At 41.7% G+C, this 25,802-nt stretch overlaps 1 protein-coding gene across 4 annotated transcripts in view; it reads right to left on the bottom strand.

Annotated features, from left to right (window-relative positions):
- Nucleotides 1–23,006, bottom strand: part of CUL1 (cullin 1) — an 83,763-nt gene extending 60,757 nt beyond the window's left edge. Inside the window, exon 1 of one of the 4 annotated variants that reach the window (XM_081283567.1) lies at nt 22,869–23,006. The gene's annotated coding sequence lies outside the window, so the exon portion shown is untranslated. Of the gene's footprint in view, nt 1–22,249; nt 22,435–22,519; nt 22,693–22,725; nt 22,788–22,868 lie in introns of those variants that run through there. The other 3 variants (XM_081283566.1, XM_081283565.1, XM_081283564.1) reach the window with 3 other exon arrangements.
- Nucleotides 23,007–25,802: the final 2,796 nt, after the last annotated feature.

The raw sequence follows: 25,802 nt of genomic DNA, 5'->3' as shown, positions 1-25,802 counted from the left end.
CTCCACACTGTGCCACCAGAAGCTCTATGCACTAACTCACCAATCCTCAGACAGCTACGCTCTCTACACAACACTACCGACATCCCACAGATGAGGGCACTCAGGCTCAGAGATGTGAAATCGTTTGCCCAAACCCACTCTGCCACTCATTGATGGCAAGGATTCCGACCCTGGAACTATACTCTAAAACCCAGTTCTTTCCATCCCCTGCTCAGTGCTGCTGCCATAGGAAGGTGAGTGTTGCTCATTCCATTTCACTAAGGATACTGAGAGCTACCCTGCAATTTCAGATTACAAGCTGACTTCCAAGGGAACCATGCAAAAAGACAGCGAGTTTCCTGACATAACTGGGTAACAAGTCCAAACTGTACTAAAGAGCAGGACAGGGAGAACCATCAAACTCACAAACTTGACTTTTATTTACACTAAATTCCAAAAATACTTTAAATTTTCATTTCAATTTTCACTAGTTTACATCTGATTATTAATTATTTTTAATTTTGGCCAATTTTTTTAATCCAGAAGGAACTTTAGCTTAGATGACAAGAACTAATATCTTATAAAGACAGAATAACAGTTATGCATTCAATAATTAAAGTTCTACTTATACAACATCCAAGAAAGGCATTTACTAGTTTAGGCAAGACTCAATGACTTGATTACTGAAATTCAAGGTTCATACCTCAACATTGTAAAAGCTATCTATGCTAAGCCCAAGGCCATCATCATTCCAAATGGAGAAAAATTTAAAGCATTCCCTCTAAAAACTGGAACAAAACAGGGATGCCCTCTTTCACCACTTCTATTCAACATAGTCCTTAAAATTCTAGCCAGAACAATCAGACAGACAAAAAAAATTAAGAACTCAAACTGCCACTAATCTGCCAACGACATGATTCTATATTTAGAAGATTAAAAAAAAAATTTCCACCAGAAAACTTCTACAACAAATAAATTCAGCCAAGTGGCAGGATATAAAAACCAATACCCCTAAATCAAATGCATTTCTATATAAAAGTGATGAATCCACTGAAAGAGAAATTAGGAAAACTACCCAATTCAAAATAGCCTCAAAAAAAAAAAAAAAAAAAAAAAGGCAAACCTTGGGAGTCACTAACAAAAGAGGTAAAAGACCTCTACAATGAAAACTACAGAACTCTAAAGAAGAAAACTGAAGAAGACCTTAAAAGATGGAAAGATCCCCCATGCTCTTGGATAGGATAAGAGTTAATATTGTCAAAATGACCATACTACCAAAACTCTTATACAGATTTAATGCAATTCCTATTGAAATCACAATGACATTCTTCATAGAACTAGAAAAAGCAATCATGAAATTCATTTGGGAAAATAAGAAATCAAGAATAGCCAAAGCAATCCTTAGCAAGAAGAGCTGAAGCAGGAGGCATTACAACACCAGACCTGAAACTATACTACAGAGAAACAGTAACAAAAACAGCATGGCACTGGCACCAAAATAGACATGTAGGCCAATGGTACAGAATAGAAGACACAGAGACCAAACAACATAAATACAGCTATCTCATACTAGACAAAGGCAACAAAAACATACAGTGGAGAAAGGACAGCCTCTTCAACAAATGGTGCCGGTAAAACTGGAAATCCATACATAGCAAAAGGAAATTAAACCTCTCTCTCTCACCATGCACAAAACTTAACTCAAAGTAGATCAAGGACCTAGGAATTAGACCAGAGACCCTGCACTTAATTGAAGAAAAAGTAGGTCCAAATCTTCATCATGTCAGATTAGGCCCTGACTTCTTTAAACAAGACTCTTAAAGCTCAAGAAATAAAATCAAGAATCAATAAATGGGGGGCTGGGGTTGTGGCTCAGAGGTAGAGTACTCGCCTGTCATGCGTGAGGCACTGGGTTCAATCCTCATCACCACATAAAAATAAAATAAAGATATTGTGTCCACTTATAACCAAAAAAAAAATTAAAAAAAGAATCAATAAATGGGATGAAGTCAAATTAAAAGCTGCTTCTCAGCAAAAGAAACAATCAATGAGGTGAAGAGAGTCTACAATATGGGAGCAAATTTTTACCACACGCACATCAGATAGAGCACTGCTCTCCAGTATACATAAAGAACTCAAAGAACTTAATACCAATAAATAAATAAATAAACAACCCAATCAATAAATGGGCTAAGGAACTGAACAGACACCTTTCAGAAAAAGATATACAAGTGATCAACAAATATATGAAAAAATGTTCAACACCTTTAGTAATTTGAGAAACGCAAATCAAAACTACTCTTAAGATTTCATCTCACCCCAGTCATTATGGCAGTTATCAAGAATACAGGCAATAATAAGTGTTGGAGAGGATTTGGGGAAAAAAGCACACTCATAATTGCTGGTGGGCTGCAAATTGGTGCAACCACTTTGGAAAGGAGTATGGAGACTCCTCAGAAACTTGGAATGAACCACCATTTGACCCAGCTATCTCACTCCTCAGTCTACACCCAAAGGACTTAAAATCAGCATACTACAGTTTACATGCACACCAATGTTTATAGCAACTGAATTCACAATAGCTAAACTGAGGAAGCAACCTAAATACCCATCAATATATGAACAGTATACATACACAATGGAAGATTACTCAGCATTATGGCATCTGCAGGTAAATGGATGGAGTTGGGGAATATTATGTTAAGCAAAGTAAGAATGTTTTCTCGGATTAGTATTATTGGAGTGGGGGAGAATGGGAAGAATGGCAGAACTTTGTATTGGGCAAAGGGGAGGGTGGGGTTAGGAAAGAAGGTGGAATGAGATGGACATTGTTACCCTAGGTACATGTATGATTGCATGAATGGTGCTTCTCTACATTGTGTACAACCAGAGAATTAAAATGTCATGCTCCATTTGTGTACGATGAATTGAAATGCATTCTTCTCTCCTGTACGATTAAGTAGAATAAAAAAAATAATGAATTAAAAAAAGAAGAAATACAAGGTTCTCAAAATTCACACTTGAAAGATTTAAAATTATCTCCTTTCTATACAGAACTAGAGGAACTTCTATTCAAAAAATTACAATTAACAAGAAGCATTCAAAAATTAAATTAAGAATGGAGATGGAGCTTAGTGGTAGGATGCTTGCCTAGAATACAAGAGGCCCTAGATTGGATTCTCAGCACTGGGGACAAATATAGTAATAAACAGCTTGTCAGAAACCTTAGCTAAGTTTTATCTCTACTTATCTAAGGACTTACTTCGAAAAGCTTTAAGTTAGCCAGGTACAGTATTGCATACCTGTAATCCCAGCAACCCAGGGGGCAAGAAAAAAAAATTAAAAGGCTGGGGATGGGGCTCAGTGGTGGAAGGAAGGAAGGAAGGAAGGAAGGAAGGAAGGAAGGAAGGAAGGAAGGAACAAACGAACGAACTTTGAGTCCAAGGCTATAATCAGAGAAGCAATATAAATAATGCCCAAGTAAATTTTGCTTCTAGAACGAATTCAAAGTTGAGTTGTCAGTACCTGAAAATATCATACATGCCTACATTGCCCTCATTTATCTTTATTTAAAGCTAGCAAACATCAGGGGCATTAAAAGTCCTGGTTCAGTTAAAACAAATTTACCATGACTCATCAATTCTACTACTCCCCAAGCAAGAAAACATACGTGCACTCAAAGACTTGTACACGAATGTGTTCATAGTTTATTATATATAATAGCCCAAAAGTAGATAACCCAAATGTTCATCCATCAATGATAAATGGATAAGCAGACCACAGCACAGCCACACAGCTGCAGACTACCTGACAATAAAGGATGGAGTACCAATGCAGCAGGGATGAACCTCCAAACATTGCTCCAGGTAAAGGGCACATGCAGAGGACCACGTAACATACCTGATTTACCATGTGTTATGTCCAGGATAGAAAGTAGATTAATGGTTGCCTGTGGGTCAGGGAGTGACTGCAAACAGGCACAGGAATCTTTTGGGGTAATGGAACTGTTCACATATTGGGTTGTGGTGATGGCGGCACAACTGTGACTTTCCTAAAAATTCTTGACTTTATACACTTAAAATGAGTGAATTTTGTGGTTATTAGAATCATGTCTCAATAAAACTGTTAAGAAAAAAGACCAAACTTAAAGCATGCTAGCTATGAACAAACTGTCCAGTTCTGCTCATCCCAGAAGCGACTGCACCTCTCTCTACAAGATGGCAGGGATCTGAAGACACATAGGTCTTAGCATAAGCACCAAAAGCAGTATTCCACCAGAAAGCAAGGTCATTTCTAACAGAAGAGCTTGTACTGTCCTACAACAATATATAAACAGCTGAAAATACATAAAGAAGACTTGCCTCAAGGTATGGGAAGAGGTACATGGTATACAGGGTTTACCACCTAATTACACACAAAAATGGCAGCAACTAGTTCAGGGGGAAAGAACTCATTCTAGGCCACAATGGTCAAGAAGGCTTTGGTGAAATCAATATTTTCCACAGCTTCGAAAAGAACAATTAGGATTTGAACATAAGAGGTACAGGAAGGGTGTTGTACAGGGAAGAGCAAGAGGCTGAAAAACAAATCACACGAGAGTATGTGGGGCTGATGCAAGCAGCTGGGTGGCAGGGTGGGCAGGCACGGGTAGGCCAACTCGAGGCCTTTGTTCTGTGTGGTAACAGTTATGAAGGTTTCAGGAGGGAAGCCCTACAACAAACGTGATTTTAGAAATAGCAGTCTACAGTCTGTGTTCTGTGGAGTTTGCATGAGAAAGGACACAGGCGTGGCATTAATGGGAGCATCACTCAACTTAGACCAGCACCATGCAAAAAGAAAGGCTAGCAGCAAAGACAACCCAAAGTAGGAATTACAGTCACTCAACTGACTGGATTTGGGTGGCTCAGGGAGAGAAGAATTAAGGATGACAAAGGCTGTGTCTCAAATCTGTATTTCTTAACCTCCAATAAACTATCTCTGGTTACACTGGCAATTCAAAACAACTTGCCTGGTGGAAAATGCTCAATGATATGAACCAGAATTTGGCCATTTCTAATAACAAGACAGACACATTTACTCTCTGACCCAGCAATCCACTTCTAGGAATAAACCAGCCAGGGCTGGGGCTGGGGCTCAGTGGTAGAGCACTTGCCTAGCATGTGTGAGGCACCGGGCTCGATTCTGAGCACCATGTATAAATAAATACATAAAGGTCCATTGACAACTAAAAATAAATGAATAAATAAACTGGCCAAAACCACAAGAGTTGTAAATTTAAGTTTAGTCACAGCAAAAGACTGGAAATCGACCCAAAACTCCACAAATGGGACAAGACGACTGAACTCTGGCAGGTTCACATAATGGTGTGAAAAGGAAGGAGGAGGACGTCCAGGCACAGGGACTTCCCAGCAGAGATGACTGAACAATGCTGCCCTTCCTGTAACTGTTACAATTCCAAAGAGCACGGGGAGGGGAGTGAACACAAGCACAGAGAGATCTGCTTTTCCTTTCAAAAAGAAAAACTGGGAGGACAAGCTGATGAAGACGGCTCCCCAGAGGGGGACCCAGGACAGGACCAAGGTGGAGGCGAGACTTCAGTGGGGCCCATAGAGAACTCGGGGGCCTGTAAATGAAGACACTACCCCTGACTGAAATCTGACAATCCATCACTTAGCATGCTGATAACAAACCACAGTGGTTTCGCAGGGCTCTTTTTCAACAAGAGATTTTCCATTGTCCCATGACAGTAACTGCCAGAATCATTTACAGTCATCAATACTTTGGAATTACAGTAGTGACAGAACTCACTCACTAGACCTTAAATACACAGCAAATAGGTTAAAAGTGGAATTCTTCATCTTTCATGATGAAAAAAGTAAAAAAAAAAAGTCACACTGCAAAAGCTATAAAAACATCTTGGGACTTATTTGCCTACAGGATCTCAACCAATCTCTCAACCAATCACATCCTCTGCTTTAGGGAATCACCTGGCAACAATATAAGGGTAAATAAATATAAACTCACATATACAAAATTCAATGTGGATCATTCAGATATTCCTAATTGTGTTTATTTGAAAATCTTTATATCACTAAACTGAGCACTCAATTTAAAAACCCTCATGCTGGCAAAATCCCAAGGGTAAAGGGAATTTGAGAGGGAACTTTACATAAGAAAGTTGGCATTATTAAGAGAAATGGCTAAGTTATGTGAAGAGAACTGAATGTAGAGGAGGTGAAGAGCATAATCTTAAGACATGTTGAATGTGAAGTGATTTTAAAAACACCAAAATGAAAATGCCCAAGCAGGCAGTTTAAAAAACAAAACTGGAGCTCAAAGGAAATCACCTCTGATTAAATAAATTTAGTAACGGGGGAAAAAAAGGTAAAATTATAGGCATCAGCCTGGATAACATCTTCAAAGTATAAAGAATGAACAGAGATGAGAACTAAAGCTTACAGTTAGAGGACTCAGGGACAGTGAGTCCCTGTCTCCCCTCCAACACCCCCAGAATATACAGGTAGGAGAACCAGGAGGCCAGAAACAGCAAGTAAAGAATAGTTAGTTAATGCAACTTCTAGTTCAACAGCAGCAAAGGTTGAAGATACATCAAGGAAAGTTCTACCATAAAAAAGTCACTGTAGTGAGTGTCAGAAGACTGGTGGCTTCAGAACAAAGCTCCAGTTGGGTGCTGTGGTGGACACCTGTATTCCCAGCTACTTGGGAGGCTAAAGCAGGAGGCCTGACAAGTTCAAGGCCAGCCCAGGCAACTCAGTGAGATTCTGTCTCCCCCCCGCCAAAAAAGTAAAAAGGGTTGGGGATGTAGCTCAGTGGTAGAGCACATGCCTAGCATAAATTCAATCCTCAGTACTTTAAAAAAAAAAAAAAAAAAAAAAGCAAAACTCAGCTCCAGGCAGTAGACGTAATTCAGTGATGGAATGACTACACTTAAGACCCTGGGTTCAACCCGCAGGACAGGCACAGAGAATGGAGCTCTAGTAAAGTGGAAGGCAACAAAACCAGACAGCAGTCCCGTGGAAAGAGAAAACGGCCTATCAAAACAAAGGTGAAAGGAGGACATCAGCTCTGTTGCTAACAGAAACAGACTAAAAGAGGGGAAGACTATTACCCCCGTTCACCATTATATATACAGTGACAGTGTGAAAGGGACAGGAGGCTTCCTTTTAAGTTCTAAAGCTAGGATATAAATATAACAATTATCAACATACAAACGTGACAGCTCTCATGCTTCAACTTCCAAAATAAATCACATACTTCATTCAAAAATAATAATAAAAAACTTTTTTATGCATGTTTCAAAATTGAATGAACTTAACCCTGAATTCAAAGTCTGGAACAGGGTCGACCACATCCTGCCTAGATGTGTTCATGCTTCCTACTGCTCCTGATGACTTCTAGTAAAAGATGATCCCAACTCAGATGGCACCAAGAAAACAATACCATGCACTGTAGAGAAGAAACAAATAGGAAGAATCTGAAACAAGTGAGCATGCTAGTCAGATTCACCTAGGTTCCTAATTCTCTTCACTCACTTTAAAACAATCTTTAAAAATTAAACACAGGGTTGACAGTGGGGAGATGTCTGTCAAAGGTATAAAATTCAGTTACACAGGATGAATGAGCTCTGGAGATATACTGTACAGCATACCAAATGTAGTTAATAATAATGTTCTATATACTTGAAACTTACTTTAAAAGGAACAAAAAGTTCTAAAAGTAAACCTTCAAGTTCTCACCACAAAAAAAATAAGTATGTGATTAGCTTGATTTAATCATTTCACAATATACACACATGTCAAGGTATGTATGTATCATAAACAAGTTTTGTCAATTATACCTTAAAAAGGTTGGGGGGTGGCTGGGGTTGTGGCTCAGCGGTAGAGCGTTTGCCTAGCACATGCAAGGCCCTGGGTTCGATCCTCAGCACCACATAAAAATAAATAAAGATATTGTGTCCAACTAAAAAATAAATATAAAAAATTAAAAAATAAATTTTAAAAAGGTTGGGGGGATTAAACACCAAACTACCAAATTCTCAGAACTGCTGTATAAAGACTAATATTAGAGACATCATAAACATCCAGTCCTATACCTTGTACACAGCAGGAATCCCCCAGCGGTAGCTTGCTTCTTTGTAAACTCTAGAGGGATTGGAGAAAATCCTAAAGGATCCATCTAACATGGTTTTAACCAGGAAATGGTTAAAACCCATTAAATACAAGGCCACTTTTTGTTGACCATTACAAGCCATAATTGCTGAATAATTATGCTTGTAATATTTGTAAACCCCTCCTTAAAAATCAAAGTAGCGGCTTACTTTTGACTTCTATATTTTGCACTCATGATACACACTTATAATTTTAAAAGCTAGAAAACATTAGTAAACAAAGTCAGTATTTAATATCATACTTATTTTTCTTAATTCAAAATTAGACTTCTTGATAATTATTGCTATTTGAAAAATGGATATTTTACTAAGTAGATTTTACATTTATATCTTTTCTATGTACAACTGGAAAATGTACCAGTAAAGGTTATTCTTTGTGTAGAAAAATCTAGAGATTTAATGAGAGTAATACTTCTGATTTGCAGGCCCCTGTTCTGTGCTTGTGCCCAGGTAACTTGTTCACAGTTTAATCCTCTCCACTCAATAGTGGGTGTCTTGGCCAATACAGGTGTTCTGAAATACAGATAAGTACTCCAAATATTTTAGGGACATAACTCAAATCTCTTAGGATACTTCAAAAAACATACCAAAACTCCTGGCATTTTACTTTTCCTTGGCCTAGTTAGAATACTATTACTAAAGGGAAGGCCACAATGTTTATATTAAATACAAATTTAAGAGGAATAAAATTATTCAAACAAGCCATGAAAACTATTAATACTGATCATTTTAAAGACTTAAATGAAACCAAGATCCACATCCTGGGGTAGTACAAGAGCAAATATAATTCAAACTTCAGTTATCTCCTCTGTTTCTCCCACTTTCTAAAAGCCAATTGAGCTATGAAATTAGCAGACACTAAAATTTACTAAATGAATTAATATATTGGCCTTCTATCCGTCAATCTTTGGTCCTTCTAATTACATAATATAAATACTTACAAACACTAATTTAATTCAATACCCCACACACATTTTACAATCATGAGAAATAGATCAAGTATGAATTTTCTCACTTTCTCCTATGAGCACCTCAAGAATTAGAAAACAAATTCTGTACTCTGGTTTTTGCTGTCTTGCCTGTGTGTGTGTGTGTGTGTGTGTTGCTGGGGATTGAACCCAGGGTCTTGTACATGCAAGGCAAGCACTCTACCAACTGAGCTATATCCCCAGGTCTCGTTTTCTTGCTTTTTGAGGGCCTTCACTATTTGTTTTTGCAGCACGAGGCATCTAACCCAGGTCCTCGGCACACTAAGTAAGCGCTGTGCCACTGAGCTACAGCTCCAATCCACAATTTTTATTCTCTTAGACATGGTACCTGAACAATTAATAGAAGAAGCCCCTGCCCCTTTTTAATTGTTCTTAGTTGTAGATGGACACAAATACCTCTATTTTTATGTGGTGCTGAGGATCAAACTCAGTGCCTCACACATGCTAGGCAAGAGCTCTACCACTGAGCTACACAAACCACTGAGCTACACAGCCCCAGCCCAGTAGAGCACCCTTTTAAAATTTAATCTATATATAAAGCCCTCAAAGTCTTAAAATTGTAACAATTTTAATTCAGTCAATATCTATTATTTTTTCTACTTTAATGACTGCAGAACTTCTAAGTAGGGTACCACAAGCATTGCTGGTATAGCTGCTGTAAAAGCTAAAACTGTACAAAAAACTATAAGCACATTACACCTGATAAGTGTTATACAGATTAACCAGTTTGTCCAAATAAACTATTTGGAGCTGTGAAGAACTAGATTTCAATTCTCAGTTCCAGTGCAATGCTTTTCCTCAATGATGAAGACTGGTACTTGTATGCATTTTACTGCTAAGAATTTTCATCATTTAAAACAAAAAGAAATGGAATTACATTTGATCATCTATTTATACCATGTTTGTTTTTTGAACAGAGGGCTTTAATCCATTACTGTGTAATTTAGCAAATGGCAACTGGAACTTTTTAAAAAATTGAAATAGGAAAAAAACACAAAAACCCATAGGCTCTAACAAGGTAAGTATTATAGGCTGAGTAACCCTTATCCGAAATGCTTGGGACCAGAGGTATCTCAGATTTTGGAGTATTTGCATATATACAGTCATATATTTTGTGGATGAGAACCAAATCTAAACCAAAAATTCATTTATATTTCATATACACTTTAAACACACAGACTGAAGGCACGTTTACATAGTATTTTTAATGCACCTATGTTTTCACTGTGACAAGTCATGTGAAGTCACAGTTTTCACTGTGACAAGTCATGTGGAACTGTCCACTAGTGGCATAATGTTGGTCCTCAAACATCAAATAATGTTGGATTTTAGAGTATTTTTGGATTTAAGCCTTTCAACTTAGGGATGTTCAGCTTGTGCCACTCAGTGCCTTTTCAGTTCTGACTGTTGGTGCTGGGTTACCCTAAAAAACACATTTCTTGCCAGGTGCGGTAGCATATACCTGTAATCCCAGCAGCTCAAGAGGCTGAGACAGGAAGATTGCAAGTTCAAAGTCAGCCTCAGCAACAGCAAGGTGCTAAGCAACTCAGTGAGACCCTGTCTTTAAATAAAATACAAAAAATGGGCTTGGGATGTGATTCAGTGGTCAAGTGCCCCAAGTTCAACCCCTGGTACCAAAAACAAAACAAAAAAACTCACATTTCTTATACAGAAATAGCTTAAGGGCCACTACTCATATCACCGTGACAAAGACTATTTCAAACACCTAACATGCAAACATATATGCATGTTTGTGGAACTTGTAAATTTTGTAAATTTTCAGACATTGTAAATGCTAGGGAAAGGGTGTAAGGAGACGCATAACCAGACTGCGTATTTAAACCTGGACATCAAAAGACAATTAGATTAAATGCAGTCTATGAACTGACTAGCTGAACACACCTTCTGACCCCATGAAAATGTCATTTGATGACAGCTTTCACTAAAAAGTGGTGTTCTTTGGGGCTTTTAATTCAAACTTGCTTTCTACGCAGATCTGGTCATGTCTATCTCAAAGGGGAAAATTTGGTGAAGCCTGAGATGGTTTGAAAATGCCTCCAGCATTTTCTACTTTAGTTTTTGCACTGAGCACCCCTAATCAAGATGCACCTTTTTACTTGCAAAGATTTCTCCTGAAATTCCCACACAGCCTGTACAACTTGTTCTTATCTGCAACTATCAAAGTGGTGTTGTTTGTTCCTTTAGGTTGGGGGGGGGGGGAGGGTTATGGTTACTGTTCTGTTTTTGTGATAGGGAGGTGTGTGGAGGGTGTCTTGCTGTGTTTCCCAGGCTCAAGGGATCCTTCCACAATCCTTCCACATCACCATACCAGAAGCCAGGCAAGGGCATTGTTCAGAGGCAGAAGAGATAAAAGCAGCCCCTCTGCATCTCTACAAAAACCAAAACCCATATTTTAAGTAAAAGAACACTCCACTGTGGAGATGTCACTAGTTTCTATTACTGCTCAGGCTATGACTGGTGCAGCAGTCATTCAGCTTTACTGTTCAGCTCAAGGTTAGTGTGGGGGTCCGCATAAGGCTGCCAGTATTCTTGGATTCATATAAATGACTTCATTAACAGTGTATTTTCTCAAGCACGGCATTCAAGCTTATACTCCAAGTAGCTTACTTTGAAAATTACCATTCATGTTCCCATTTGAAAATATAGTTAATGTTTTAAAAGTAAAGAAAAAACACCAAGGGGCTGGAGATGTGGCTCAAGCAGTAGCGCGCTCGCCTGGCATGCATGGGGCTCTGAGTTCAATCCTCATCACCAAAATAAAAAATAAAATAAGGATTTTGTGTCCACTGAAAACTAAAAACTAAATATTAAAAAAAAAAAAGAAAAGAAAAAACACCAAGCCAGGCATGGTAGTACATGCCTGTAATCCCAGTGGCTCAGAAGGCTGAGGCAGGAGACTGAATTCAAAGTCAGCCTCAGCAAAATCGAGGTGCTAAGCAACTTTGTGAGACCCTGTCTCTAAATAAATGGGGCTGGGAATGTGGCTCAGTGGTCAAGTGCCCCTGAGTTCAATCCCAGTACCAAAAAAAAAAACACACACCAAAATCCACCCTATCACAAAATACATATTTTTCCATAGTTTTAATAAAATCAAGAACTCACATTAACAGACATATTAGAGGAAACATGATTCAATCTTCTAAGATAAATGTGACATATCAAAACTGCAAATAAATCAACTTCTAAAAATTACAAATAAAGAAAAAATAAAGTGTGCTAGTTACTTAGTACATTTTAGGACTAATTTTTCCCCAAATCTCACATATACACACACAAAGTCTTGTGGTCACTTTACTTTACACTAGACTGTCAATCAAACAAATAAACCCTCTGCACTTGGCAGGAGGATCTCCTTTTTAAGAAAAACTACAGCTGGGGATATAGCTCGGTGGTAGACTGCTTGCCTAACATGCATAAGGCCCTGAGTGCCACCCTAGCACCAGAAAATTTTAAAAATAATGCTGATAATAAAATAAAACTGCAGTTTCATTCACTGTTGTCAAGGGAGTTATCAATTTTTTTTTCAAATCACTTTTCCTGCAACTATTATGGGAACTAGTGTCACAGATATATATATACATACACTCACCTTTGTATCTACCATAAAAAGCAGAGGAGACATTCATCTGACACATCCTTTCCAAATGATTCTAATAATCTATAAATTATTTAATCAAATTTTTTCAGAGATCAGCTTTAACAAAAGAAAGTTTCAATACTTATATATACTATGGTACAATCCTAGTTAACAGAATTTCCACAAATTGATTGCTTTATTGAAATTATTTAATCTTTGTTCTTCAAAATCACAAATCAAGTTTGAAGAACAAAGATTGAGAGAAATAGCAGAACCAATGCCAGCTACTTTCAGGCAAGAAGTGTAGTAGAGCCGGTTAAAAAAAAAAAAGCAGCTAGTTAAAAATGGAAGGGACTGCTGTGGTGCAGGACTGAGACACCGAGCACGGTCCACTCGACCAGGCCATGGTGGCTCCGCACCTGCCCTGGAGACTGTGTGGGCCAGGGAGCCACGGCAGGTCCTGCATCAACAAAGGTGATACACCAGGCTGGGGGCACAGAGCATACTGAAGCCGCTGACAACAGGGTGAAACCTGAATCAAGAGCTAATAAGATCTGGTAGCTACTGAATATGAACAAGAAAGAACAAAGTTTTAGACCTGTGTCTAGATACAGTGCTAGACACAGAAAGCTGGAGAGGGCTGAGGGAACAAGCTAAAGAGAGCAGTCTGCGGCAGGCTGAAGGTAGTAAGGGCAAGTTAGCCTACGGGAAAGCCCTGAAGGCAGTGAGCAGGAGGAAAGGATCTCTGCTCAAGCTGCCCAACCTAAATAAAACTGAAAGACATAGAAGTACAACAGGATCAAGTCCAAGAGAGCTACCAAACCCCCACCAGGAAAAAAAAAAAAAAAACGACTGCAGCAAGGATTCCCCGCTGAACCCTCGTGTCCACAGATCACCCAAGAAAAAATAACCGTGATCTGGCACAGAACATGGAGAACGGGTGCATGTTACAACCCCTCTCTAGAGGGCACAGAATGTTCTAGAAAGTAGACATGGTTACGCTTCCCAAACCAATCTGACCTAACATATCATGTGACCAGTAATCACCCTCTGAAGGCCACTGAGTTTAAAATGCAGACAAACCAACCTAATGTATCAGGAAAGCACCTAAGAGTACTTTAGGAGAAAGAAGTACCAAGATACCTCTAAAACTTAATGTTTCTAGACTCTTTTATGGTGCTGGAGACCATACACAAGACCTAATGCCTAGGAAAGTGCTCTGCCAATGAGCTTATGCCCCCAGCCTCTAGACCTTTAAAGAAAAAGAGAATCTGAAATGTCTGTAGTTACTGTTACAAACCAGTATTTTCCAGGTTTAAGAAGTTCTCTCAATATTTGATACTACCAATAAAATGTGATGAACACAGGCTTTAACTTTCTTGTTTTCTCAGTACTAATTATGGATTAATGCTGATGAATATGCTTTTAAAAAATGTTTAAGACACTTCCTTTAACAGCAGCTAGAATTTATGAGACAAAAACTAAAGTCAAGCAAAAATCCCTTCCTGACAACTAAACCTACAACAGTTTTTCACTGGGATCCTGTCCTCCAAGGCTCATACAAACTGTGCTTCAAAGAACACAAGAGCTTCCACATGCTCATCACGCTTCATCAAAGACAGAAAAAAATGAACACATAAATTTACTATATAACAAATCTTGGGCTGGGGTTGTAGCTCAGAGGTAGAGCGCTTGCCTATCATGGGTGAGGCACTGGGTTCGATTCTCAGCACCACATATAAATAAATAAATAAAATAAAAGTCCAGCAACAATTTAAAAAATATATATTTTTAAAAAATTACTATATACCAAATCTTGACTGTAAAAGCACATGATTTTCCCATATTCTGATTTGAAAATCTATATGTGCTCTACAAAACATGTTCTTTTAACATGTCGGGAGTAAGCTGGGTATGGTGGAACATGTCTATAATTCCAGTTACTCCAGAGGCTGAGGCAGGAGGATTCCAAGTTCTAGGCCAGCCTCAGCAACTCAGTGTGTATTGTGTATGGGGGGACAACTAATATCCCCCCCTTACAAAACTGTCAATGCACATTAACATATTAAAGACTGATGCAAACCAGCATTATCTAAATTTATTCACAGATCTTCCCTCCAATTCTTATACCTTACAGGGACAAACTCTAATTTAAGAAAATAAATAAAAATCCTGAAAACACAGTAATATGTAGAGTGATACAGCAGAGCTCCTTTATTGTAAAAATGATAGCAAAGCAAAACAAATAAACCAAAGCTTCCTAATGTTCAAAGAGATCACATATATTAAAAAGAAAAAAAACCCTGTACAGGGCAAAGTCACCTATACTTAGGACACAAACAAAGCTACTACTGAAAAGATGAACTTCAGGCAAAACTGTTCCAGAATCCCTAGGCCTGCCTTCCCTTCTGTCTCTCTTGGGTCACTTGTTGGAAGCAACCTCCTCTCGGTATCAGGTGCCCAGGTAGACTTTCATCAACATGTCAAATACAAGACACTCAAATTCAGTAGTCGACCTGATAACTAATGTCATAATACACTCCTATGCTGCAGGTCAAAATCTACTTTCAATCAGGACAGCAAAGATGGAATTCTGTTCAATATAAGGCATTTAAGAGCAGCAGAAAGTGGATAGCCAGCAGCTACTAAGTAACAAAAACATGGTCAGCAGGTCTTCAGGAGCACTCAGTGCTGAACACTCCACTAAGTGTCATCATATGAAGGAAGAATCTGCAAGTAAATTTTCTTTGAATTTTTTTTTTTCCTTTTAAAAATGGCATTGGGGATTGAACCCAGGGATGATCCACCTCTGATCTATATCCCCATCCCTTTTTATTTCTGAGTCTAAATTGTTGAGGCTGGACTTGAACTTGTGATCCACCTGCCTCAGCCTCCTGAGTCACTGGGATTATAGATATGCTCCATCATATCCAATCATTAATCTTTTAAAGATTTTTAATCTTTAAAATGCGGAAATCAGAAATCACCCGGGATTTTTTCGTTTTTCACCCTCCCCCAAGCTATATCTCCTAGTTCCCAAAGATACACTTGGGGTTTGGGGAGGAGGAAATGGCCTGGCCTTTGCATCCATGCCTCAATCTCACTTTGGATTGCGGAGTCTGGTCTGTACTTTATTCATCTCATGCAGGATTCCTAACCTTTCTGACCAGAGCAGACTCCTTCCATCTCACAGGAAGAGAGATCTGAGCTCTTTTGCCTTCTTCCCACACCCTGACTTGACATGCCCCTGAGGCAGATATAATTATTTAGTATAAAATTTCTATGTGGCAAAGGCATTCCTCCCCCAATTTGGTGACAATGCTGTGTGCCTATTTTCCATAATTCCAACAGTATTCCTAATTTAAGCCATCTAGAGTAGCATTCTTAAGATAATCAATAGTGACCTTTCCAATTTACAAGCTACAGAACTATGCCAAAGTAATTAACTTTCTAATTTTCAGCAACTTTATATTCTTAAACATAATGACATCAATTTTAAACGTTCCATTTAAAATGCATGTCCTTATCACTAGGAAGCAAAAAGGATAGGAAAGTCACAATGTCCCTAAAAAAAGGAAACTTCCACTCCAAAGGCAACTAATCAGCACCTAATCTCTTTTTTAAAATGGCATTGGGGATTGAACCCAGGGATGATCCACCTCTGATCTTTATCCCTCCATCCTTAAGTAAATCAATCAAAATGTAAATGAATTTCATTGTATTAAGACAACCTAGTGAAGGGTACCTAAGTACTGAAGGATTGCAATATGAGAAATGAATGGAAAGACAAAGGCAGACCTGACCACCAGAACCACAGGCTACCAGGTCAGACGTGTCACCTGTACAGCACACAGGAGCAACTACAGGTAAAGCAAGCACCATGCGCCGCCAGCATTAACAAGCAGAAGCTCTGCCTTGCCAGTGGTCCCTCTGCTTCTCTTTTCTTGGGATTTTCATTGTGAATTACCCAACCTTTCTGGGGATGTAGTTCAGAGGTGGAGCACCTGTCTAACATATGCAAAGCCCTAGGTTTGATACTTCGCAATGCAAAAGAAAAATCTGTCTACTGTATCATAAATACATCTGCACTGTAGAAAATTGGAGGAAAAAATAAAAATAGCCCATAATCCCAATGCTCAAAGATATAATCAGATGCTAAAAAAATTTTATTACATATGGCACCTTATAACACTCATAAAATGCTCATTAAATATAGTATCATGGAAATACAAAGATTTATCTAAACAATACTAAATCATCCATAATAGCACAATAAGAAGATATTAAACAATAGCATACCCAGGACAGACTACTAATCTATGAATCACTTTTTAGTTTCTTAACTAAATCCTTAGAAGCACATTAGCTATTTCAAGGTACACACATATTTTTATGTAAGTTGTTCTTGCATATTTTGCTCCTGAAAAATCCTATTCGATTACTCTTTCTAGCAATGACTGGATTCATTTCTGCATATTCTCAACAGATATGGCTTATTTTATTAATCTTTGCTCCCCCTTCCCTCCAAAGAACCCCAGTATCTCATAGATCTGCATCTTGGGGAATACTGCTAGTAAAACTGAAGACTTTTTTCATGTTTCCTGCTCCTTATATAAATTACCAGTCCTTCCTCCCTTTTTTTCCCAGGAGGCAGGGGACTATTTTATTGGTTTATAAGCCATCCTTTCATAGCTTGGAAAGTAAATTTGCTTGTAAGTGACTATTTTTCTCAGTTTGCTATTTGCCTTGTAATTCTTATAGCATTTTAACTTATGAAGTTTTATTACTCTAAAGTAGCCAAATGAATCTTCTCCTTTACTGTCTCTACTTTTGATGTTACAGTTATGTTATCTTCACCCTATTATCTTTTATAAGTATTTTAAATATTTTAAAAAATCATTTTAGGGCTGGGGTTGTGGCTCAGCGGCAGAGCGCTTGCCCAGCACGTGCAAGGCCCTGGGTTCGATCCTCAGCACCACATAAAAATAAATAAATAAAATAAAGGTATTGTGTCCAAATACAACTAAAAAATAAATATTTTTTAAAAATCATTTTAAATCACACAAGTTCACCATCCTGAAATCATAACTGTTTTTCTGCCTTAAATACTTTCACCAAAGCAGACACATTTTACCAGTTTAAATGGCTACACCCATTTCATAATGTTTTCTAAACTATTATGATATAGGTCTGCTCCACATGATAAATTCCATAGTGATGATCAGATATCAATCCTTCAAATATTTTCATTTTAAAGGTAAATCATCGTTAATATTTTAGTTCATTATCTAACAAAACAACTTCCACCTTATAAATCAATCAGATGGAGCCCTTGTTAAAAAGGTCAAGCCCTGGGATACTATTTCATTCTAACTGGGGATTCACCACCTTTCCAGCCCTGGCCTTCACCACAGAAGTTTCTGCTCCTACATTCTAAACAAAGGGTTAAGCCATAGTACCTGAACTTCATAGAGCTTTGTAAAGATTTCAAGTGAGGGATGTTCAAAAATGTTGACATTAGTAGCACGCTAGGCACAGGGGCCAGACGTGTGGCACACCATCCCTGTCCTACATGGCAGTCTAGAGGGAGAAATCACCGAGTACTATCAGAAGTGTGAATGCTGAGGCAGTAAAACGGGCAGGACCCCAGGAACCTGGGAAGGCTCCTAATGAGCAAGCTTCCAAGAGATGGCAACCTTGAACTGTCAGCTATAGGAAGAGGGGATGGAAGGGAGACACAAACAAAGTTCAGGGAATGGAACCGCAATCACGCAGAAGCATGGCCTGGAAGCAAGGGAGAGCAAAACCATGCTACCTGGTTCAAGCTTCCCAAGGGAACAATCAAAATGACTATCAAACCTAGGGGTCACAACTCTGCTTGTCAACTGTATATATGATACATTACCTTCTATGAGGTAGTTTTTCCAGTGTTGCTGTTCCTGTTAAAAAGTTGTGACTTTCCCATGGGATCCATATACTCTGAGGGCCTAAAGAAACCTTAAACAGTATCAATTAAAAGCTATTTCATTTTACACATGAGGAAATACAGGCCTAGCAAAGTTAGGCTCAAACTAGACTCCATGTCTTTTCACCCAAACAAAAATAAAGGAATAAGTACCCTCCCCATGCAGGTTTTTTTAGACACTAGAAAATCTGTGTGAATAAAAAATTGAAGTCATAAGTGTTGCAATAATTCCGTATGTAGTGTACATTAGTAAATGTACCTATTACTAGCTTAAAGTCCTTGATAATAAACTTAAAGGTTTTATCCAAACTCACTTAATTCTTCATTTAATGCTCATTTCTTGACTTTTTTTTTTTTTTTTTTTTTTTTTTTTTTTTTGGATACCAGGGATTGAACTCAGGGGCACTTGACCATAAGCCATACCCCCAGCCCTATTTTGTATTTTATTTTGAGAAAAGGTCTCACTGAGTTGCTTAGTGCCTTGCTTTTGCTGAGGCTGACTTTGAACTCACAATCTCCTGCCTCAGCCTCCAGAGACGTTGGGATTACAGGCCTGCACCACCATACAGGCTCATTTCTTCATTTTGAAACAAACAAAAAACCACCTTACTGATAATCTACTAATAATTTTTAAAAGGCAAGGTAAATTTAGTATTGGTCTTTAAAATAAATGGCCACCACCCTTTTCTCCAGGCATAGCTAAAAGATCAGTTCAAAAAGAAGCCACTAGACTCCAAAAGACATCTTTTCCCAGAGTGATTCAATAGCAAAGGGCAGAAAGGCCATGCTTTGGAAGCTAGAGGGTTGAAACTTTACGAAATACAAACACAGTCAAAAGATGTAGGGCCCTAATAAAATTTGAAGAATGGAAAACAACTTCTCAATTTAAAGTACATTAACCTAACTTTTCCATGCTGAAGGGAAGGCACACCATTTCTGCCCCTGGGTATAATGGGAATGAAAAGGTCCTCAGGACCCAGTGGGACTTCATGCAGACTAGTCACACCCCTAGGCTGGCCTCCTTCCCAACAAGGAAGAACCTCAACTACCAAACTGCTTTGCTCCAAAGGCAAGGCAAGGCTGTGGGAGTGAAGTGGGGGTGTTTTGTTTAAACACACACACACACACACACACACACACACACGAAAAAATCCATACCTTAAAACAAGTTTTGTGAAAGTTTCACAAGCTGTTTTTTTCTCACTTCCCTGGATTTCCACAGTTAAAGAAAACCTGAACACTACTCTCTTAGGGCGCTCAACTAGATACTAGGGAGAGGGAGTGTGGAAAATGAGAAAGGTGACAAATGCTTCTCTCTTTTAAGCAGCATGTAATAGGGGCTGGGGCTGTAGCTCAATGGCAGAGTGCTTCCTGTGAGGCACTGGGTTTGATCCTTAGCACCAAATAAAAATAAATAAAATAAAGGTATTCTATCCATGTACAACGAAAAAAATTTAAAGCATATAAATAATAGTTTGCACTTTAAACTATCTTAAATACAGCAATTATGTTTTCTGTAGCAAAATCAGAGCAAAAGGCAAACACTGGGATTAAATTAGAAAGTTCCTTCATTCAACAAAACAAAACAATACTGAGGTATATTACTCTGGGAGTGCAAAAATAAGTAAAGAATATCCCCTATTTTCTCAATGAATTCACAGCCTAGATTGTGTATGGGAAATAAGTCTTCCTTAACAATCAAGACTAAGTTAATTGTAGCTGGAAGGTAGTAGGGGCAGGGGAGTTCAAGTAATACGTCTGGAGGTGGGGCAGAATAGGCTCAGCATTTGTCTCGGCCTATGAGGACATGAGCAAAGTGCTCTCAAAGAGGGAGAGTGGATCATCTAAACTGGTGGAAAAACCATAGTGTATCTAAAATTGGTTGCAAAATAGTTTTTAAAAGATGATGCCAATGAGAAAAAAAAGTTTTTAACATTTTTAGAAAGCAACTCAGCCATCCCTCTCAAACTAAATGAGCACTCTCCTGAAACCTCCAAAAATGGGCATAATAAGAGTTAAAGCAAGCCAGTCTTGTGTTTGCAGGCTTGGGAATTTGAAATTCAATGCCATTATCTCCAATTGCCCTGGAAAGCAACAAATGGAATGGTCAAGGAAGAGTTTTCTAATATCCCTAAACCTTAAAAAAAAAAAATCATATCCTACTTTTCTTAAACAAAAGTAGTGGGTTTTACTTTTTAAATATCAAGTAGTACTGTGCTACATAAAATACATAAAACCCTGGGACATCAGAAAATCCGGTAAATTCTCGTACCCCTCAAAACGATGTGCTAAAGTTAAAACGGTATGCTTAGGTTCATACGGTTATGCTTACGTTCATGAGCGAGCAGCTCATGACTTAAAAAGTATAAGCGCATATCGAAAACTGCCTGACCATTTACTCCCCTCTTAACTATTTTAATGCCACCACAGGAAAGAGCAATTACAGAGCAAATACTTGGGTACGTTGACTGCAATTCAGTACTTGTGCCTTTACCACTAACCCCTACTAGGAACTAAAAGCAACAACAGTGACCCAGAGGGAAAAGCGAATCCTCTTTTGGGCAGAGCTAGTGGGAAACCTCTTAACTTTGGAGGTTAATCTCTGGGGAACGTGTAAAAGCATTCCAATCCGAATTATCTTAGGTCTACACTGCACCGCATTACACAGGTGACAGAAAGAGGGGCCTCCCAGGCCTGGGAATGAAGGTGCACGACCCGGGGCCCGGAGACCCCTACTCCCCGCGGCCTGGCCCGGCGCCCGGTTACCTCCGGGGTCAGAGCGCGCGCTCCCGCCGGGACCGGGGGCGCGCCGAGGCTGTGGCGCAGGGCCCGGCCCGACTCACGAGCGCCGGGGGGCTCCGTCCCGTTGGGCCGCCGCACTCGCATCCCTGCGCGCCCGCCGCGGCCCGCTCCCCAGGAGAACGGGGCAAAAGGACGACTATTACCCAATAATAGCGCCGTGCACCGTCGCAACAATGCGAGCGGGGGACCCAGGGGCCGCGGACAGGGGACCGGAAAGCTTGAGCGCCCGGCGCGGCTCGGCGGCTGCTCCTGCGCGCGAGCCCGGGCTCCTGGAGAGCATGAGTCCCTCTGCGAGCGTGACCTGCGCGGGCGAGGGGGAAAGGGCGCGCGTCCGGGCGTCCCGCGGGGGTCGCCACACGAGGCGAGGCGCGGACGCCGAGCCGCCGCGGCTGGGAAAGGCCGGAGCCGCCAGGCCGCCGCGGCTGGGGCGATGAATCGGGCTTTTTCCCAGTGCGTAGCCGGGCCTGGTGGCCGCGAGCCCGAATCCAAAATCCGAGGCCCCGCCAGGCCCGAGTCGGCCTGCCCGGTGACTCAGGGCCGGGGCCCGCTTGCCGCCCTCCGCCCACGAGTCCCCCGTCCCAGCCGCCATTCCGCCCCGCCGCGGCGCGGGCCCTGCCCGGCGCCTGCGCTCGGCAGCCGCGGCCCCAGTCACTGCGACACCGCGGCTCGGGCCGGGCCTGCGCCGCCGCAGCCGCCGCCGCTGGGCCCCGGCGGACGCCGGCACTCACCCGCGTCTCCCGGGTGCCCCCAAGGCTCCGGCGACGTGTCCGCTCGCTCGCTGGGCCCGGGCCCCGAGAAACCCCGTCCCGCCAAGGTCTGGCTGCGTCCCTCAGCCGCCCGGGCTGCCCCGCCTGGAGCTGCGTGCGACACGGCGCCCGCCTCCGCCTCCTCCCCTGCCCGCCCGCCGGCCCTCCTCCCGCCGCCGCCGCCGCCGCCTGCACCACGCAACCTCCGCCCTCTCGCCTTTCCTGCGCGGCTCCCCGCCCTCCCGGCCTCACCGGCTCCGGCGACCGCGGGAGAGGCCGTGGGGGAGGGCCGGAACGCACCGCCATCGGCGTCCGGGGAGGGGGAGCCGGGAAACCGCCGCCGCCATCGCCCCGCTCGCCCGAGGCGCGGGAGGGGCCCGGAAACCTCCCGCCCGCCCGCCGCGGCCGGCGACCCGGCTGGCCCTCGGCGGCGGCCCCGCTCGTGGGGCGCTGTCTACCTGCGAGCCGCGGCCCCTGCCCGGGCGCCCAGCCGTTCCGCGCGGCGCGCCGGATCCGCCGCCGGGTTTTGCAGCCGCCCCCACCGCCGGGCCACCTCTGGAGGCCGGGTTCCCGCCACTTCGGACCTCTCGATTGGGCTGACCTTGGGCGGGGGGCTCCGGGTCCGGGAGAAACTTCCCGAAGGAGAGGGGCTTCCGCCGCCCCTGCGCGCACACAGCCCGAGCTGGCAAGGGACGCAGCTGCACCCAGCCATGTGCCTCCGCTCCGGGCGACAGACCCCGGCCGAGCCGAGGAAGCCCGAGACGCGCAGAAATGGGCCAGGCTCCAAGAGCCGCGCCGGGCCCTGACCCCGCACCTGCCCGCCGCCGGGCCGCCAGAGACCCGGGCTCACCTGCAAGTGTGTGTCCCGCCTTTTCTAACGCTTTCTCCAAAAGGACTGAACCAGGCTTCCCTCTCTAAACTCTTTAGCCGACTCATTTTGGGCAAGTTTTAACAAAAACTCAGCTTACCCTTAGTCTCCGTCAGAAGAGATGGTGGCTAGACTTGGAGGCTTTGATGACACAAAGGGGTGGCCTGCGCTGTTACCAGGAGAATCGTTTTCACGTGTAGTCGGAAGTAGTTACTATCACTGGTTGGAAATTAGATCATGATGGGGGCTTTGGAATGTTCAAACTAAGTGGGAATTTTGGCAGCACGACTAGCCAGTGGGCTTCCTGTGGTGACGAGCTGGGGAGAGAGTGGACTTAACCCGTACCTAGGTGGAGGCAGGTGCTCCGATGCCCTAGCTCCGCGATTCCATGGACAGGACCAGGGCAGGAGTTCAGCTAGCCCGTCGTCTGGGTCAGACATGTGGCGGATGCGACTTCCTGTTCTCTGCAAACTAGAACACTGCGGAGACCCCCTGCCAGAGCAGGGGGCGGCCCAGGGTCCTCGCTGTGTCCTAAGTAACTTGGGTTTCTTGTAGAAGAAACATCCCACTGGTATGTAGTCCCTTGGATAGAAATGTGGCTTTTGTCAACTTTTGTTAAGTATCTTTAGAGATATTATTTTTTGTGGGTGGCTGGGAATGTCAATCCCTGGTAGAGTGCTTGCAAGCATGTGTGAGGCCTTGGGTTCAAGCCCCAGTAGCTTCCCCCGCCCCGCCCCCACCACCAAAAAAAAGTATTGTTGTATTTACCTGTGTCCAAATTATATGATTCTTCAATTAATGCTGGAGTTTAAAAATGGAAGGTTTATCGGATTTATTCCTGTGGACAACGCCATCCCATGTGCATATGGCCGTTTTGTTTTGTACTGGGAATTGAGCCGAGGGCACTCTACCACCGAGCTACATTCACAGCCTTTTTTTTTTTTTTTTTAATTGAAGCAGAGTCTCCCTAAATTGCTGAGGCTGCCCTTGAACTTTCAATCCCTCTGCCTCAGCCTTCTGAGTCACTGGGATTACAGGCGCATGCCACTGTGCTCAGCAACATATAGGTTTTTAAATATCCCAATCTCTGCCCTTTGCTGGAACCTCTGTGTCCCCCATCTCCATCTTCTCTAAGCCCTCTCCTCCCACCTTACCATACTATGTGATCTTTTCCGTGACTTCCCACAGCTGAATATGGGAGCTGAGTGGGCTAATGTTTCCTTACCTTCTGTTTGTCCTTAGTTAGTACTTAGCCCAGCAGCATACCCTCTCCACCTGTCTGTACTGTTCCTCTTAGCAGCTAGACTTATTTGATCTACTCATGACCACTTCACAACCAGATTGTGTCTACTCTGGGCAGATAAGCTGGCCTCTTACCCATCAGGACAAGACCATGTGTTCTCTTTCCACTCAGAACCTCCTTCCCTTGTCTTTCTCCCCTATCTCATAAATCCATGTCTCTTAATTGACCCAAAGTTTGGAAGTATTCTTAATTTTTTAAAATTTTTTATTAGTTATTGATGGACCTTTATTTATTTATTTGTTTATATATGGTGCTAAGAACCGAACCCAGTGCCTCACACATGCTAGGCAAGTACTCTACCAACAACAGCCCCTGGAAGGATTTTTTAAAAATATTTATTTAGTTGTAGATGAACACAGTATCTTTATGTATTTTTTATGCGGTGGTGAGGATTGAATCCAGTGCCTCCTACATGTGAGGCAAGCACTTTACCACTGAGCTACAGCCTCAGCCCCAAGGAAGGATTCTTAATTTAATGTCAGAATCAAAGTTCAAAACAGTCTTAAAAGAATAGAATATTAGACCAAAACCAGTGAAAGAAAATATCACTTTACAAGTCTAAAATATGATGTAGTTGGAAAAAATCTCAAGTTTTAGATTTAGGTGGACCTTGGTTTCTACCCAGACTCAAAAATGTTTTGGTCAAGTTCAGTGAACTGTAAATTGGGGATAAAAAGTATCTACCTCTCAAGGGTGTTATTCCATTATAATCTTGGATCATTCATTGTTAGCTCCCTTCCCTTCCTCATTTTCCACAGAGTAGAGGCCCATGGGCATCTCTGTTGATACTCATAACATTCACATTTTCTAAGTCATACAGGCCTGGAAAGCAACTCAAAATCCTGACCCATTCACCTGGCATCCCAGAACCATTGCAACCCAGGGAAATCCTTTGTTTATTTTGGCTCAGTCTTCAAGGACATCATCATTACCACACCTGTTTTCCAGTGAAAAAACCCAAGGCTCAGAGGTGTTAGGGAATTTGCTCCAAATCACCAAGCTCAGTCCTTGGCATAACCTGACCTGAGTGTGTCCACTATGTTATAAGACACTTTCTTCCACTGGTATCATTGCTTTAATCTTTCAAATGGTTTTCCCAGTTCTGGTATATCCCCTATCCTTTCCCCTACATAGTAACAACTGTAGATTATTCCTTTAAACTGAAACCTTCATTACTTCGTTGTCCTTTTAAAATTCAGTGGCTCCCCATTGTTGATAGGGTTCAGTCCAAGTTCTGGCCCATCACTTAAGGTTTTATATCTTGTCCTAACTTACTTTTCCAATTATATTAGTTCCCAGATACCTCCTAAAAGGAATTCTCGGCTCCATCCAATCCCATTGGACACACTCATGGCCCCTGCGTT

This window comes from Spermophilus citellus (assembly GCF_964194105.1).
Source record: "Spermophilus citellus genome assembly, chromosome: 3".
NCBI lineage: Eukaryota > Metazoa > Chordata > Mammalia > Rodentia > Sciuridae > Spermophilus > Spermophilus citellus.
Note: the sequence above shows the minus strand (reverse complement) of the source record. Positions and strands in the feature narration are given on the sequence as shown.